The sequence below is a fragment of the Mus pahari genome, chromosome 9 (assembly GCF_900095145.1).
Source record: "Mus pahari chromosome 9, PAHARI_EIJ_v1.1, whole genome shotgun sequence".
NCBI classification, from domain to species: Eukaryota; Metazoa; Chordata; class Mammalia; order Rodentia; family Muridae; genus Mus; species Mus pahari.
The window spans coordinates 70936107-70943558 of record NC_034598.1 but is presented as its reverse complement, the minus strand read 5'-3'; positions in this window follow the sequence as shown (position 1 = coordinate 70943558).

Below are 7452 nucleotides of genomic sequence, written 5' to 3'. Positions count from 1 at the left end.
AATATCCACTTATCAGTGAGTGCATATCAAGTGAGTTCTTTTGTGATTGGGTTACCTCACTCAGGATGATATCCTCCAGATACATCCATTTGCCTAAGGATTTTATAAATTCATTGCTTTAAATAGCTGAGTAGTACTCCATTGTGTAAATGTACCACATTTTCTGTATCCATTCCTCTGTTGAGGAACATCTGGGTTCTTTCCAGCTTCAGGCTATTATAAATAGCTATGAACATAGTGGAGCACGTGTCCTTATTACCAGTTGGAACATCTTCTGGGTATATACCTAGAAGAGGTGTTGCTGGATCTTCCGGTAATACTATGTCCAGTTTTCTGCGGAACCACCAGACTGATTTCCAGAGGTATTGCTAGATCTTCTGGTAGTACTGTGTCCAATTTTCTGAGTAACTGCTAGACTGATTTCCAGAATGGTTGTATAAGCTTGCAATGGAGGAGTGTTCCTCTTTCTCCACATCCTCGCCAGCCTCTGCTGTCCGCTGAATTTTTGATCTTAGTCATTCTGACTGGTGTGAGGGGAAATCTCAGGGTTGTTTTGATTTGCATTTCACTGATGATTAAGGAGAAAATAGAATTTATAACAGATGAATTAATTTCAATTGTTCTACCCTCTGTGTTGATGCCTAAAATCATAGATGAAATCATTGTGTACAGAACAATGACTTTATCTACACATATTACAAATCCCACTCTTTAGTCATGTCTCATTTGTAAATATATGTAAGAGCTAAGAATATTTTTCCTTAGTCTCTGTCTTATGTATATACATATCCAACTTCTCAGCATACACCCTGCCTCTGGAGGACTTCTACAGCTATACACCCACTAAAATGACAGTTTGTTACAGAAACGGTCTCTAGAACATATGGATGGAGTATTTCTGGTTTTGTTCTTCCCCAGGATTGGGTTAAATAAATAGATCATCCTACATCCGTCTACAGAGAATTTTACTATTTATTTTTATCAGTGAAAGAAAATTCCTGTATATATTTTCTCACATTAAGCTAATTGCCTATCCATCCCCCCAAACAACTCCCCATCCTTCCCTACCTCAATTTCACAGCATCTCATATATCTAACAGTAGTCTTTGATGGAGATTTTGCCTATACCGAAACAACTTCTATATTACATACATATTCTTTTGGCCTCACTAATCCATTATTTTGCGTACCTACTCAAAGGCCTACAACAATCAAGCATGATTTCATCTTACAAAAAAACAGATTCACTACCCACCAGGTTATATTTGTTTATGTTTTGAACATTTTTGTACTTTAGCAAAGATCTCATCCACTTAATGGTTCCAGAACTTTACACCAGATCAATCATCTATTTCTAGAAAAGCATTTACATTTAAAATATCAACAGTGATGAAAATTTATATTTGTGCAATCCATCAACATAATATCTATACAATTCTTGTCAAAAGAGATACAAATGAAGAAATTGCCCTGCATAATCTCTTCAGTAAATTCTAAAGAATCAAAAGAAATCTAAAATTTTGATGGCTCTAAGGGTGTTCCAAAGACAGGGTTCAAATATCATCTATCATTACAGAGAATAAAGTCTCTAAGACTGGGGCTATGCAAACATAATGTCAAAGGCATCCAAGATGATGGATAACTAAAAGGAATCTGAAGAAAGGGTGAGGATTGGGCAGTCAGATATGCCAGATTGCTTTTAGAAATTTGTGTTAAGATTCTATAAAGAACTGCCATCTCCACTCTCTACTCAATCCACAATAGTGTGACACTCTTTGAACATGAGAATGAAAAAAGAAAACTGAAATTTATGCCTCTCTTATGTTACTGTATTTATGACTGTTTAACACCTACTTAACTGTCTTGTTTGAGACTATATTCTATTCCTCGTGTGCTCCTATAGACTGATGCTGAACATCATGTTACTGTCTTAGGTTATGTTTAGGAATATTATATATTATATACATTGTAAGCAATATGCTTACAAGGAAGAATTATAGCAAGAAGTTATATTTTGAACTGGAGTAGTTTATTCTTAAAGTGAAAACCAGTCAGATAACGGGATGTTTGTTTTTCCTCATTTAATTAAATCTTATGTTTGTGTGATATTTTGCATTTATATGTGCCAGAACAAAAGGTCATTTGTAGTTTTGAGTTAGCAGGAACACTCTAAAATATTATTCTTCTTTCCAAACCACCATGACAACCAAGTGATCTAGCCAATTACTCTGCCCAATTATAATTCAGAAATTCACATTTGTGTTTGCCAAAAATTTGCCATTTCTTTCCTGCCAACTCTTTCCAATATTTATAATTTGCTTTAATTTAAGTCTTGATTCCATGATTGTCCTTTTTGCATGACATCTTTTCATGATTCTCATACAAAGTAGCCATAATTATTTTTATTAATGTCAAGAAAATGTTAGTTTTATAATTTATTTCTCTGCATTCTAAACCCTACATAACTTTAAAATCATTTCTCTTATTCCCTTAATTATCATGTTCTTTCTAGATATTTATCTCTTTATTTATTCAAGTAATACATACATATAACTTTCGCATTTTTTTAAAAAAGCATATTGGGCCAGAAAGATGGCTGGGAGTATAATCTGCCACCAAACCTGAAATCCTGAATTTTATATAGTTATGACCCACATGTTGAAGAAAAGAGGTGATTTTCAGAACTTGTTTGATGGCATCCATATATGTTCCCTGGCATTTACATACATACACACACACACACACACACACACACACACACAATTTATATAGTTTAGAAGCAGAAATTAAATCAGACTATGAAGACATACTGCTTGCTGGTTTGTTTTCCTTGACTTGCTCAGCTACCTTTCTTATACAGTCCATCCCATACGTAAGCAGCATACCTGCATGAGTTAGCAATCAAGACTTTGTTCTCCAGTAAAACTCATTGACCAATCAAATGGAGGTAATTTTTCAGTTGAGATTCCCTTTCCACTGGTATGTCTAGGTTTGTGCCAAGTCAACAACAATAACAACAACAAAAAAGTGTGTTTGGTATATGGTGATAATTATGGAATTTTTAGCTAGTTTTTATCCACCTACTTTTCTGAAGGTGTTTATCAGCTGTATGGGTTCTCCACTGAAATTTTTAGAGTCATGTATGCATCCTGTTATATCAACTGCAAATGGAGTTACTTTGCCTTCTTCCTTTGTCTTTGATCCCAATTTGTATCCCCTTGTTATCCCTCAGTTATCTTATTGTTCTAGTTGACACTTCAAGCACTATAGTGAATAGGTACAGAATTAATGGACAACCGTGTCTTGTTCCTAATTTTAATGGAATTGCTTTGAGTTTCTCTCCAATTAACATGATGTTGTAAGAGGTTTGCTATAAGCTGCCTTTATTATGTTTGTTCCTGAAGAGGACCTAGGTTCAATTCCTAGTAACCACATGGTGATCTATAACGATCACTAACTCCAATTTCAAAACCTTTGATACACTTTTGTGACTTCCACAGGCATCAAGCACATACATGAAACACATACATATGTTCAATTGACTCACTCACAAAAATTAGTAAATCCAATAAAATGTTTAAAAATATTCAAGATTTTCGATTTAAATGCATCATTTCTTTTAATTGTTTTATCATGTGCTTCAAATTCCTGGATTCCTAACACTAGATGCAACTGTATAAAACAGCAAAATTTAATCACCAATCAATCATGCTATTTTCATACATTATGCATGACATAGGACTTAAAATACTAGTGAGAGGAGATGTTCCTCCTCCCTTGTCTGTCTCATCAGAGTTGTGGGAACACAGCAGCTCTTCCTGCTATGGTATTATCTATAAACTGTTCCTGTCCCCAGAACTCCAAGAATATTAGACTTGGAGTATGACTGCCTATTTGATATTTATAATCTCAAGTCAAGCATGAGATGCAGCACTGTCTATTCTTTGAACCACTAACCAAGAAACACTCCCAATACAGTGTCTAAATCACATAATTATTTTCCCAGTAAGAGACACCATGAGCTACTTTTGCATCTCTCTCCTTAGTGTTCACATTGTGAAGGTATAAAATCATTATTGATATGCAGAAAAACACTGTATTTTAATTTTTTTGCATTCCTCTTAATGCTACTAACCTTTTGTTTTGATACTCAATATCACACAACTTCTTTTACAGTAACTTGTTTATTCCAAGGGGAAACATAACCTGATAACGTTATATAAAATACACACAGAGAAGGGAGTGATTCTAAATGCTAAAAACACAGCAAGGAAAAAAACTAAATCATACAAGAGTTTATATGAAACCAATAGGAACATTTCATAAATAATAAGTCCTTCCCATCACAGAGTATAATATTTTAATATATTTAAACGATTGACTAGGGGGGGATGGACATGTAGCTCAGTTGGCATTGTATTTGCCTAGCATGAACAGAGCTCTGAGGTCAACCCAGAGCATCATAGCATACTGAGAATTCTGGCACATATACTGGATACAAAGAAGAAGGTTAAAAATTTAACCTTATCCTTGGACATGCAAAATTTGAAGCTAGCATAGGGTTTTCCTAAAAAATAAAAATACTTGATAAGCCTTTGGAGAGTAATGATTTCCCACATTATGTAATATATATGTGTGTGTGTGTGTGTGTGTGTGTGTGTGTGTGTGTGTCTATATATGTGTGCATGTAACATTATGTATTATGTTATACACACACATATTTTTGTGTGTGTCTGTGTGTGTATCTGTGCATGAACATATATGTGTATGTGTGTATATATATAACATAATGTACATATAATGTAATATATATGCACGTTACGTAGATATATGACATATAAAAATATAAGTAAAAGTAGAACAGCCATGTATATTATATTATGACTAATTTTATGTGTTACTTGAAAGAACACAGTGCTCAGAGATGTGATAGCCTATTGCACAATTCTGGTGGATGTTTCTATAGGAAGTTTTTGAAAGATTAGTATTTTAAAATGTGGCTTTGAATAGCATAGACTGTCTTCCTGAATGTATACTCAACCAGACAAAATCCTGGATAGAAGAATGAGATTGATTTCACCTAGTAGGAATTCTGACAGTATAGGGCCTTTGTACTTGAACTGAAACATTGGGTTTTTTTTCAGGCCTGAAAGCCCTGTGGCTTGATCTATAGTATAGATTTTCTACTTGTACATCACTCTAATCATATAATCTCTGCTTACGTATATGCATTACGTATATATGTACCCTTTATATGGAAAGATCTGACTTTTCTAAAAAGATTATTTAAGAAGAAGGTGTGTTGGGGGAGAGAGAGAGAGAGAGAGAGAGAGAGAGAGAGAGAGAGAGAGAGAGAGAGAGAGAGAGAGAGAGAGCTTTTGACTGCCTACCTGAGATCTCAAGTAGGCATATTTAGCAGTATCTACTATGACTGTCCCTTCTACTGATGACTGCCAAAGTGATGCTTGCCTATGTTCTGATTCCTCAAGCAGAATTATACCTCTCTTTCTGGTAACAGCCAACTGAAGTCCAATGTGGCATGCTCTGGCCAAGACATGGAAACAAGGGGGTTGTTTGTAAAGCAGGTGGAATTTTTCTCCATACTATGAAAACATCATGCAATAGAAAGGCATTGTTCCTCTCTATTGGACACCAGACTGGAAAGTCTTCAAAGCTAGAATTGTGGCTAATTTCAAAGAATTAGACCTAGTTTGAAAGAAAGGAGACATTTTCTGTTTCAGTTGGTTCATGTCTGCTATTACAATAAAATTAACCTTAAATGACTATCTTTGGGGGCTGAACTAATATTCTTCCTCAAATGCATAACTGTATGAAGAAGAATTTGTCTGATACACGGATCAGAAAAAAATATTGATTTTTATCTCGCCCTAGGGAACTGGCCAGGAATATTTCAAAGTGTCACTTACCTCCAAAAGATTACTAATTATAGAAATTGTTGAATAGAGAAGGAGAATGTCACAACTAGTTGTTGCAAATATTCTCAGCAAGTATTGTTCTGTAGTCCCTATGTCATACTGACTTACTCTCTGTGAGGGTTTTACCGGCTTCCATGTGCTGAAAAAAAAAATGTACCTGCTTAAGGCAAGCAGCTCTAAAGCAGATATTGTTCATTCATTAAACCAAATGTAGACCAGCACTAACTGAGCTAAAGAGAAGGGGAGAGTGAGCAGTAAAGAAGGCATGACTTGTATGTTTTTGGATATTATACTACAGAGGAAAATCTGTAGAAATCTAGACTTTTGTGGATTTGCTCTTCAGTCTACCCAAGAATATAAACATAAGTTAAGATCCTGATAAATCTCATAAAAACTTCACAGTATCACTACTCACCATTTGTGGACTATCATCCTGCAGTCCCTGTGTTATACTGACCACCATTTATGGAATATCAGGTGGTAAACTAGAAAAATTAAGGCAATGTAGTTTAACTTTTTAGGAATGATATAATTTTCAATGAAAACATTGTCCACAATATTTTTATATACTGTCATTATGAATCATTCTCAATTAATATGTCAGCTTTCTTCTTATGTTCTAAACACCTTGTACAATATTCAAGATCACAATAAGTATCTCAAAAATTTAATGCATGTGAAAGGAATATGAAAAGCAGTAAGTAATAGGAGGATTGGCAATTTTAATTAAATAATCACTAGCTCATAACATTCCGATTTACACTCATTTTTGAAGTATAGGTAAAAGGATACATTGTGTGTTAGCCAGACAAAAGTGAATTACTAACATACGTTAGATGTAGAACTTTAGAATTTTGGTTAGAAAAATAGGAACATGACCAGGCATTATTAAGTAAATCTCAGAGAACTATATGCAACAGGGTCTTTGAAACTAAATAATATTTAGAAAATGTATTCTGCAGATTCTACAATCCAGTGTGAATGCTTGACAAATGTGGAAAAGAAACCTCCAGTGGCTCACCTGCTGCTGACCTCAGATAACACACAATGAGGGAGTAAAATATATCAACAAACTGTGTAAGGTTTGAGGTGAGCCTTCTCACATATCCTATGGCAAAGAGTTTTATAAACTCTAAGAACATTTCACCAATCCCTGACGGACAACTAAATTATATTGAACTAACAATAGCCCCTAAAATGTCAGCTAAAAATAAAAACAAATACCAAAAACACAATAAAGAAAAACTAGTTAAAAAAATTCTCATGGGCCATAAACGCTGTAGAGAATAACAAAACTGTACCAGAAGTTCATCAAGAGTGCCAAACAGTAAGCAATAGCATAAAATCAGAGGAATGGAAATAACAGCAAATGCTGGAGACTTGATAACTCTAACACCAAAACTGATGTGTTTTCCAGCATGTCTGGTTCCATGGGAAAACAGAAAAAGAAGAAGAAGAAGAAGAAGAAGAAGAAGAAGAAGAAGAAGAAGAAGAAGAAGAAGAAGAAGAAGAAGAA